This window comes from Lissotriton helveticus, chromosome 9 (genome assembly GCF_964261635.1).
Source record: "Lissotriton helveticus chromosome 9, aLisHel1.1, whole genome shotgun sequence".
In the NCBI taxonomy this organism is placed as follows: Eukaryota; Metazoa; Chordata; class Amphibia; order Caudata; family Salamandridae; genus Lissotriton; species Lissotriton helveticus.
Window position 1 is genome coordinate 812,188,755 of NC_136070.1, and position 11,223 is coordinate 812,199,977.

The 11,223-nt window shown below is 44.6% G+C and overlaps 1 pseudogene; it reads left to right on the plus strand.

The window, feature by feature from the left end:
• Window positions 1-6,926: 6,926 nt before the first annotated feature.
• Window positions 6,927-7,882, plus strand: LOC144783293 (olfactory receptor 6B1-like; annotated as a pseudogene).
• The last annotated feature ends 3,341 nt before the right edge of the window (window positions 7,883-11,223 follow it).

The window sequence follows — 11,223 nt, forward strand, 5'->3', positions numbered from 1 at the left end:
TTATCCCAATAAATGCGCGTACCTTGCGTTGGGTCTTAGGAACAGACATATTAGTAATAGCAGCTATGCGTTCAGGGGTTAGTTTGCGACCCTCCTTCAACGGTAGGTGACCTAAGTAGGTGGCCTCCTGTTGACAATATTGAAATTATGAGAGTGTCAATGGTGTGCCAAACGTAACAATAATTTAACTGTGGCCTGTTTACAACCATCTTCAGTGTCCGAGGCCACAAGGAGGTCATCAGCGTATTGCCATAGCACATTACCGGGGGAAGTATCAAAGAATCTAATTGAGCTTTTAAAGCTTGGCTATAGATAATAGGACTTTCAGTATAGCCTTGTGGAGCACGGCAGAATCTAAAGCTTCTGCCAGATACTGAGAATCCAAACAGATGTCTACTATCTGTATAGATCGGGATGCTAAAAAAGGAATTCTTTAAATCGTTCAAGGAAAAGAATTTTGCTGACAATGGAATCATTGTCAAAATAGCAGTAATATCTGGAACCACAGAGTATTGGGGAACCACTATTTTGTTCACCGCTCTAAGGTCAATTAAAAAGTGATAAACATCAGGGTGGGCATCAGAAGAATTCACGGGTGCCTTTTAAAGAATAGGGAGGATAGGGCTATTACACACATTCGCCACTGTCTCCTCAACCACACCAGACTTAATCAAATCCTGTATTATTTGCAATAGGGCCTTTTCGCCTGTCTGGGATATCTTGCACTGGGGAATTCGTGGCAACACAGCATTGTCCTTAATCTGTATAGAGACCGGTGGGATCTGGAGTAACCCCACATCCGTGTCTCTTGCAGCCCACAGAGTACGTGGCACATCCTTAAACTCAGCTGGGAGGGGGCATCCTTTGCAAGGCATTGCTTGGCGCGGGCCAAGTGCAGTCAAATAGTCAAGTAAACACAGTCTAGAGAACAAAAAATTGTTGCATGCAATCTTTTTAACAAATACAATCCCTATAAATTCTCCCCACAATTTGACGTTAGTATAAATGGTGAATCAACCATGAAGGGGCCATTAGTGAGGGCGAGGGGTTTCGAAATGGGGCTACAACCGGCACTCATGAGAAACCCACTAAAACATTATTTTGGCCTGACAGAGCTGCCTCTGGGACCAGTGAACGGGAAACAAAGCTATTCATAGCCCATGTATCAACTAAATAAATGTTGGCCATTCCCTGTAAATCAGCAGTGACGTAGGGTCCGCACTGATCTATAGCCACCGGAACTGGTCCCTAGCTCTGTCCCTGGCTGTCCTAGCTGTGAGATAACCTATCACCTCATCCATGTCATAGTCATCGTGGTAGTACTGTCGGCCTCTGGGGTCATCAAAATAGTTCCCGCTCTGCCTATTGTGTGATGTATCCTCTGACTGCATCCCCCACTCGGCCTCCTCCTCCTTGTCCACGTCCTCGAAACCCTGGACCTCCCAGGGACTCACCTTTCAGCAGCAACTCTGGACACTTGTTCTACCAATGTCCCTCCTGCTTACAATATGCACATTGATTGACCCTGAGGGGCGCACTTTAAGCACCACCACTGTCAGACCAGGGTAGCCGTGGGGCCGAACCTCGTCCTCTTCCACTTCACCTCGCAACTTGCTGCATCAATGCCCTTGTCTTCGAATCCTTTGACTTTTTCTCTACCCTTTCATTGTCCTCATTCTCTCTCTGTTCATAGTACTGTGCCATAATCAATATCACTGACAGGGATGAGGTCGTCCAAGTGCTTTGCGAAGCCTGCAACCTGGTTTCAATCTCGAGGAGCAAGTTAGTGACAAATCTGTTAACAAACAAACAAACGAACACCACTCTCCTGTGACAGGTCCTGACCACTAAAATCTAAGATCACCCCTTCAAATCTGGTAAAGAAATCCAACACACTTTCATCCTTCTTCTGACGACACGCAGTCAACTTATTCCAGTCCACTCGCTTCTGCGGGATAAGTGCATGTAAGTTATAATACTCCCCGGCAAAGCTAGGAGCTCTACTTTCGTCTTGTCGCTGGGCTTACACTACTTATACCAAGCCCTGATCTCATCCCATGAGCCACCCAACTCCAGTGCATGATCCTGTGTATGAACCTGCCTCCATATATTTGCTGGTACCAGCAGGCCAAAAAATAACTCTATATCAGCTAGCGTCATCACTGTAGAGGAGGCCGCCTCCGTCAATTCTTTATAATATGCAGTAGGGTTTTTTCGGGGGTCCGGCAACTGGCTCTTTTGGGATAGGACCTCACTCCTCTTCCAAGGAGTATAGATCCACTGTTCCTGAAACCGAGCATTGACTCGTGGTCTAATCACAGTGTCTGTGGAGTCGCGCAGTTCTGGTATTTCAGGGTGATAAATGTGATGGACCTCTCTCATGGGATGCTGATTCCCTATCGTCGGAACCTTCTGGAGCAATTTGCCTTGGTGACCCACTAATGTTGTTACATTGCAAAAAACCTCATTGGGGGCCATACATGTAGCATATAACCTGTTCCGTATGTCATAGATAATTTGCAGGGCAACTCCCTGAAAGCACTGTTCCCAAAGTCCTATTAGCGTGGCCGACATATGCTTAAGAGCGTGCTGCTGTATGAGCGTCTCACAATCTTTTATCACACTCCACACATCCTCCACACTATAGATTGGGTTCCGAGCCCACTGAGCTGCTTGATTCGCCACTTTTTGCTTTTCTTCATCGCCCACAGCAGAACGCACTAACACTTTCTCCATGCGGTCTCGCGCTGCTGCCCAATTCACTTCATGTATCCCACGCGCAGGCGTTTCGACATTCAACAGTGTTTGGGGTGTCACACTAACAGGGGAAAGAGAAGCTGCAGAGACAGGTACCATCATGTAGGGAGACAGGGTTTTAGGTGTGAAAGGGGGAGAAGCAGTCAATACAGAACCAATAGACAGGGCGGGAGAGCTAACAGCACCCGCCCCTGTGACTGGCGTGAGTAGAGGAGAAGCAAGTGGGGCCGGGGCTGAGGCGGTAGCACTAGAAACAGAAACACTAGAGAGGGCGTCACTGGGGGCCAAGGACTGAGATGTCGGGACTGTCGGGTATATCCGTTCAGGGGCATAAGGTGGAGGAGGGCAAGAATCCCATAGTCTTCAACAAAATCATCACCTTCCTCTCTAGTGACATAACATTTATCTGTTTGTAACCAAAACTTGCTATCTCTATCTACACATTCAATGCCCTTCTCTATCTTTTCTCTTTTATAGGCTACTGCTTTCCGCGTTATTGTTTGTGTCTGTCTCTTACAAACCTCTTTCTCCGCTCTCATACGCCATTGCTGTGCTTCCTTTTGCCATACTCTTAGGGAATCAAACATCGACTGCCTACTCTTTTTGGCAATTTGTCCTGCAGGTAATTCAATTTATGTTTTTCAAACAAACCAGTAAATTGCCATTGTCGCTCAGCATTGTCCCTCGTATATTTATTCCACAATGTGCTAAACATAATAGAGCAACACCATGCTTGACGTATACGTCGAAATTTCGGGAAGCCTCCTGATGCGCAGGCTGACTCTCTTCCAGCCGAGCATCAATGGAACAACATCGACATCCAAAACATCCTAACTTTCTTAAACAAGGCATCTTAATATAAGACACAAACCCTATCCCCAAAGAACAAATATAACACCAACGAAATAAATGCAACGATCAAGAACCAAACCAAAATGGTCCAAAAACCGCCCTCTGCAGTTGGGAGACTGCACCAAGTTCAAGAAGACAGGCTCTAGCCCCAGACCTTTTCAAGGAAGGTCCAAATAACCAGTTGGCCTAGCAGATTGTTCGCAAACACTCTGTGTCTCCTAAAAAGGGCCCGCAGACCCACCAAGTTCAAACCGAGACAGCCTAAAGACTGTACCAAGACACAGCCCGTAGGCTTGTGCCACCAAAGAATGGCACAATTTTTCCGAGAATCAAATTCCTCACCTGGTGCACACAGGTCGGGTCAAGTTATTCTCCACTGCCAACTCTCCGGACCAAACGGTCAACTCCAAGGTTTTGCAGTCTCAGGACCTAAGCTGGTGACCTAAGATGAGGAGACGCCTTATAAGATGGGTGGGGCAGCTGAATGAACCAAGCTCAATTGTGTGGGGTACCCCGATCCGCCCAACCGACCGGACGCAACCCAACCCTGCAACCCATTTGCGGGTGAGTCGGGTCACCTTGCGGGGTACCTGTTTGGGCGCCAACTGCAGGAAGTGGCCCTTAAGGGCCACCCGGGTTATTTACAATAACCTGGTATGGATATATGACTAAAGCACTACCACTTTAACAACGAATGCCTTAACCACGAAGGCTACACAACTACCTAACCCAAACCACTATGTTCTTTACAACTAATTACTAAACCACGAAAAATTATCAATTTCTATATTACCTGAATCTAAGACTACATTCTCCTAAATGCATGTTTAAAACACGATACAAAGATGTAATTTTATTAAACTTGTCTTTTTAATAATACTTTTTAAAAGTTTTTAATCTTTAAATTATCATTCTTTAAAATCGTTTTTTTACAAATATGGACGAACTTACAAATTGACACAAATCTATGCTAATTAACAACAAAATATAAATCCATAATTTTTTCCGATTTTGACTAGAATGCTAACTAAATTAAATTAAAAGAACACAAAATGCACTAATTTAAACTATAGTAAAATAGCAAGTTCTTTACGAAAATATATATTTTTTCAAAACGGATTGTTTAAAATGCTTTCATTTGTTAAATGATTGGACTTAATTTAAACATTTAAAAAATGTCCATTCTCCATTTTGTCACCATTTCAAATGTGTCAACCAGTCGCATCGTATCAAACCGACACTGCCATCTACTGGCGTAATACATTACATTATAATAAAAACGAATGCATCTAAAACCTGTTTAAAATGTTATTATTACACATGCTTTTGAGATTAATTATTTAATTCTTGACACTTACCTCTGGGTTTTTTAAGTCATAGTTTATGTACAGTAGTGGTTAATTAAGTCGTGGTTCGGGTAAAGGTCGTTGTTGAGGATTCGTTGTTTAGTACACTCATTGTTATTGATTCGTTGTTGAGGCCGTTTCCCCCTGGTATGCCTGCCCAAGAATTAAGAGTCGGTCAGACAGTACAGAATACAAGCATAAATTCATTAGAAATACTCTGCAGAGGAGTCCAAACTGACCTGCACCCTGAGAAGTCTATCGAGGGACTTGCGCCCCCAATAGTCTACAGTGAGTAATCATTCCTCCTGAGAAGCATCCAACCACTCCCACAATGGAAAACTACCGGCCTGGGCCGAACATGAACAAAGATGCACAGTAGGATCTTTCTTGTCTACCAAGTTCTGCAATGTCTGCCTCCCTGTGGAGCCGAGGAATGGCAGACACTATTGCTCCCTCATTGGCTCGCTCCTCTCCTGGCTTGGGACCCACATCTAACATCGGGACTGCAATCAACAGATCCTGTGCTCAAAGTGCCTGGCTAGCTTATCTCATATAATTCTATAGGACCTGTAGGTATTTACAATCTTTAAACAGAACTCTATCTACATATTGCAAGATTTGTTTACAGAAAACATTTTCAATCAGCAGCAATAAAAAAGGGCATGAAATTGGGAAAGGTGGTTAAGAAGGATAAAAAAAGTGTCCAGGTGATTGATCAAGAAGGAGAAAGGGAGGATAGAAGGATAAACTAAGTGTCCAGATGGATGACTAATGGGGGGGGGGCGGCAATAGGCAGAGAGATTGTAGGAAGAACAAGTGAGTTACAGATGAGTAGGAGGCATGAAAAACAAGAGGTGAACAAAAAGTTAGACATCAGATAATGAAAATGTTTAAATCTTCTTAAATTATCACTGCTTCTTAATCTTACTCTAATGAATTTAGGGTCTCCCAGGAGTCTAATATTTTCTGGACAGTTTCTGTTGTCAACCTTCATCTCCACTGCATTCATGCTTAGTGCATGCCGTCATTTTGTTACAGTTGTTCCTCACAATTTTGACTCTCAATAAGATCCAAGACAGCAATGATCATCTGCTCTGTCTCCGGCTACTCTTTGGCCCTACCTCCTCCTTTGGATTGAAGTTTTTATGCACCAGAGTTTTAGACTTACATCCTCATTACAGGGAGGTAGTGTTCGAACGGTGCCACCGAGCTCCATAGGTTAGCTCCCACTCCGGTGCCATCTTGACTCCTCCTCCTCAAACATCTATTTTTAAATATAAGTAAGGGGGTCACGGGGTCACATTCTTTGACATCGCTTCCTGCGTTTTGCAATATAGGAAGCTTTGATGGGTAAGTGTGGTTTGATGGCAGATGTTGGAATCAATTTCTGCTGTGTCACTTAATGCACATTGAATGATGTCAAGAGTTCAAAGATGTTTGTGGTAATGGTTCGATCCTTAAGACCCGGCTATTGGGGCCATCTAGGACATCACTTTATGTGCATTGCGTGGTGAATTGAGTTGACTGGTCAGTATGCTTGGATAGCTTGAGGCCACTTTCAAATCAGCTTCAATGGGTAATGTCACATTTCTATCAGAGACTGTGGGTGACATCACTTTAGGGATGGGACATCTGGTGTAGGATCCAATATGGGAGGTACCAGTTCAAGGCCAGGACGAATGGATAGTATTACTTCTGGGGAACAACCTCAAGGGTGTGAAAGAGGGCATGGTTCCTGCCACATAAGCAGGATCATGTCTCTTATCAGGATTTAAGGTATTCCTTTGAACTACTTAGAAAAAGGCTAGTGTTGATTGGAAATAGTTGTTTTTAATATGAAATCTGCACACTCACATTCACTTAAGTTATGACTTGGGAGCTCAGTGCCTTATACCATTTCCATAACATGTAAACTGCTTTAGTTCCTCTAATTCTCATCTCTTATTTTAGAGTCTGGAAAACATCGTTGAAATGCTGGGGGGCAATCACACCAACATAAAATAATTCATTTTGTTGGGCTTCCCCTTTGCTCGAGAGCTGCAGATACTTTTGTTTCTGATCTTCTTTTTAGCTTACCTCCTGACAATAATAGAAAATGTTCTTATCATGACTGTGATCAGACTAGATGGAAAGCTCCGCAAACCAATGTACTACTTTCTCAGCCATCTAGCTTTTCTGGAGATGTGGTACGTCACTGTCACTGTGCCTAAGCTGCTTGCCATGCTCCTGATGGAGCAAAAGAGCATTTCTGTCACCGGCTGCATGATCCAGCTCTATTTCTTTATTGCACTGGTTTGTACTGAATGTGTCCTCCTGGCATCCATGGCTTTGGACCGGTTTGTGACCATCTGTAAACCTCTTCATTATAGCACCATCATGAGTGAGAGACTCTGCCTGCAGCTGGCAGCTGGATCCTGGATATGTGGCTTTCTCATTGCTGTCGCAAAGTTCTACCACTTTTCCAAGCTCACCTTCTGCCGCGCCAATGTCATCAACCATTTTTTCTGTGACATCTCCCCTTTGTTAAATCTATCTTGCTCTGATCCGACTCTGGCTGAACTGGTAGGTTTCGTCCTTACACTTTTTATTCTGTTGGTTCCACTGTTTGTCACCATTGGGTCTTATACTTGCATTGTGGTCACCATATTGAGAATGCCTACTACCAGTGGATGTAAAAAGGCCTTCTCAACCTGTGCCGCTCACTTCACAGTTGTTGTAATATATATTCAGCCATGATATTTATGTATGCTCGGCCGCGGAGAATCAACTCTTTCAACTCCAACAAACTGGCATCTGTGGTATACACTGTACTCGCACCTCTCCTGAACCCGTTGATTTATACTCTAAGGAACCAGGAAGTAAAAGCGGCCCTAGTCAGACTTGTGTCCCGTAATCAGCTGGTTCCAAAGACTGCAAGGAGCGCATAACCACCAGGATGTCTCCACATTTCATCTCATTTTGTTAAAAGCAATTCCTCAAAATACAATGTTTTTCAAATGTGAAGGGTTCTGAACCTCTTACTTTTATTTGGATTAATTTATCAACAAATTGGTTTTGCTTTTAGCATTCAATTTCACACTACAAGCAAAATCATCTCAAGGGTACCACTTTACCTGTTTCTGGTTCCATGTATTGATACCTTCAAGGCCAAATGTTTATTTGATGGGTCCTAATTGTTAGTATGTTAGTACTAGGGTTATCTCCCATAAGAATCTGCATCATTTGAGAGATGTTAGTAGAGAAATTCTCGGTTGGCACATGCTTCATTGGCAAGAGGATGGATAAACTCTCTTTGGCTCTGTAAACATAGGTTAGAGACCTTTTCTGAAAGAGGCACACTAATGGAACCCTTCTGGCATGGAGGGACATAATGTCCCTGGTTTCAGTCGGCCCCTTATTTTATTATTACATTCTTTTACTGTTTTAAAGAGTGCGAACCAGACCTGTGAGGGTATCAGAGCGCTTTACAGTAGTAACAAGTAGGATACAAGGACATGGGGGGGGGGGGGGGAGGGTTAGGGACAGAATGGATGCAGCATATGGTAGAACAAACAATCATAATAACCAGATACATTTTGGGGTAGGATCAAATTGATACATTAAGCTAGAGAAGCAGACTCAATACCCGGGGGGTTTGTTCGGGTATCAAAGGAGGGCTAATTCCGTAACAATAGGCAAAGCCAGGTTAAGGAGGTTGTTGTAAAGTGAGCTTTAGGAGAGGAATTTGCCCATTAGGAACGTTTTGGACTCTTTTTTGAAGTGAGATAGAGATGGTAATCTTTTGATGGCGGGTGGGAGTGAGTTCCATATTCTTGGGGCAGCCCCAGAGAAGGCACAATTATACGTTCTTTTTTTCCTGAAGCGTGCAGGTTGGAGCAAAAGGTCTCTGGTGGACCGGAAGTTTCTGGCTCCTCCAGATATCACGTGTTTCTGGGCGAGAAAAGCAGGGGACTTGGAGTACAGGGCCTTGTGGGTGATGCAAGCCAGCTTGAATTGGATTCTGGCTTCAAGAGGGAGCCACTTCAGAGCTTTGAGGTGGACTGAGATATGGTTGTACTTCTTGGACCCCATTAGAAGTCTGGCAGCGGCGTTGAGGCAGGCTTTCAAGGGTGCCAGAGAGCTCTTGGGTAGGCCTGCAAGGGTGGAGCACCCATATTCTAGCCTAAAGATGACCAGAGCCTGAATTGCCAATTTTAGATCCTGGGTGTCGAGGAATGGTTTCAGGTTTCTTAGGTACTTCAAGTGAAATCTGGCAGTTTTGGGCATTGGGTTTTTATGGCCATGCATGTTCAGGTTGCTGTCTAAGGTAATTCCAAGGGATTTAGCAGAGTACTCAATGGTAGGAGAGCAGTTTAGCGCTGTGATAGCCTTGATCCATTCTTGAATGTCTGTATTGGTGTTAGGTGGTGCAATTAGGAGGAATTCCGTTGTTTTAGCATTGAGTTTAAGCTGGGTAGAAGTGAGCCAGTGAACAGTCAACTTCAGAGCCTCATTCAGGGAGAGAATGTCCTCTGGAGAAGAGATTTTGGTGTAGAGCTGTGTGTCGTCGGCATACATATGGTAGGATATATTGGCGGTGCGCAGCACCTCTGAGAGCGGTTCAAGGTAAAGATTGAAGAGGGTAGGGAATAAGGTTGAACCTTGAGGGACTCCGACCATGATCAGAGAGGCAGCGAACAGGTTACTGTTGATCAGGACAATCTGTGGGCGATTCTGGAGGAAGGACCTAAACCAAGCAAGAACAGTGCCATCAAGGCCCATCCTAAGATTGAGGCGATTAAGGAGAATTTTGTGGTTAACCGTGTCAAAGGCTAAGGATAGGTTCAGGAGGATCAGGAGACAGGTTTTGCCTTGGTCAAGGGCTTGAAGGGCATCATCCAGGATGTGGATTAGTGTGGTATCCGTGCTGTGCCCAGGGCTGAATCCGGATTGCAAGTCATGTAGTAGGTGGAAAATGGTGATGTGATGGCTCAACTGCTGTTGTACACATTTTTCCAGCACTTTAGGGAGGGGTGGGATGTTAGAGATAGGTCTGTAGTAGTCAGGAGAAGCAGGATCTAGCGTAGGTTTTTTTAAAATGGGGACAACCTGGCCGGCTTTGAGGCAGTCAGGTATCGATCCCTGTAAGAGGGAGGCATTGATTATTGCAGTCCAAGATGGGATGATAGCCTGGGAGGCAGCGGCTAAGCAGTTTGCAGGGAGAGGGTCATTGTAGTGATTGTTGGGATTTAAAAAGGATAGAATTTTTGAGACAGATTGTTCATCATAGACTTTAAAGTTGTTCCAGGACACTTGGTTTTTGAGGGAAGTCTAAGGGGACGGTGCGGAGTGAGGAGGTAGAGCCGGCAGGGTTTGGAGATAGGTAGCAGATATGAGTTCCTTTCCTAGGGAAGAGATTTTATTACAGAAGAAGGAGAATTGCTTGCATGGGATGGTAGATATAGGGTTTTCTTTGGACGATTTGGCCAGTTTGTTCAATTGGTGTTTGACCAACTCGAATAATTTGCAAGGTCTATTCTTGGCGTTATCCAGTTCTGTCCTGAAGAAATCTTTTTTAGAGTTGAGGATCTTCTTTTTAGTTTTAGCGGAGCAAGGTCATCGATAATGTTGGATATAGTTGCGGAATAATGTTCAGTGAGGTTGTCGACCGTGTGAGATTTGGAGGGGGGAGGTCAGTTTCACAATGGACAGCCAATTTCTCGTGGTCAAGGTTCTTGGTGTCTCTGATCCATCTTTCGGGGATCACCAGTTGCGGTGTCCATGTCTTGTGAGTGCCAGGCATAAGGAAGGTGATAGCGTGATGGTCAGACCAGTAGCAAGGATCTATGGAGATGAGTTTGATTGCAGATTCCTTTGACATGATCCAGTCTAGAATGGCGCCTTTCGAGTGGTTAGGGAGAGAGCAGGCTTGGGTAAGGGTTTGGCCGGCCAAGAAGTCTCTGATGGCGTTGACCTGCGGGTCCTTGGGGTCGTTCCAGTGCAAGTTAAAGTCACCAAGGAAAATGTAATTGGAGTTATGGGATGCCTTGGCTGTGATGATTTCCATGCAGTAGTCAGTGAAGGTGTCATTCCTGCCTGGGGTGTGGTAAAAGATGTGCAGTCTGCACTGAAGGGTGGTGTTGCTGCAGACGGAGAGAGCAGGATATTCGCAAGAGTCTCTGGGTTCGGCCAGGAGTTCAGTGATAAGGAGGTTGGAGAGGTAGATGCAGGCACTGCCAACCCCTTTTTTTCTGATTGCCTGTCCAGCCTTACGATATGATAGTTGGGC